Raw genomic sequence first — 380 nt, forward strand, 5'->3', positions numbered from 1 at the left:
CCCCCCACATATGGACACATCCGCTCTGGCTGGTCCGACCTCTGTCCTCGTTTCCTTCCTCTTACTGAAATTCAGAAGACTTCCCCATCAGCAGAAGGCTGCTGGCTTTGAGTTGAGGGCGTTCTCCCTCATATGGCGCCACACCGTGTTGGCTTGCCGGAAGACCCCTCTTTCGCCGAGTAGGCCCAGACGTCCACCGCCCCCAAGAAGAAAGGGCTCTCATCAGACCCACGGGCTCAGATGAAGGGCCCCCCCCCGGGAATCCCAGGCCCTGGCGGTCTCCGTGAAGCTGCACTTGGACGCGCACAGAGCACCACAAAGCCTGCAGCCGGGGGGGGGGGGGCTGGTCTGGGCGGGGCCTTGCTCTCCCCCCCCCCAGA

At 63.9% G+C, this 380-nt stretch overlaps 1 protein-coding gene across 1 annotated transcript in view; it reads right to left on the minus strand.

Moving 5' to 3' along the window:
* TSC22D4 (TSC22 domain family member 4) overlaps positions 1-380 on the minus strand; it is a 9,229-nt gene that overhangs the window by 6,730 nt on the left and 2,119 nt on the right. The gene's annotated exons all lie outside the window — the stretch shown is intronic.

The sequence above is a fragment of the Gekko japonicus genome, unplaced genomic scaffold (assembly GCF_001447785.1).
Source record: "Gekko japonicus isolate JY-2015 unplaced genomic scaffold, Gekko_japonicus_V1.1 scaffold761, whole genome shotgun sequence".
Classification (NCBI taxonomy): domain Eukaryota; kingdom Metazoa; phylum Chordata; class Lepidosauria; order Squamata; family Gekkonidae; genus Gekko; species Gekko japonicus.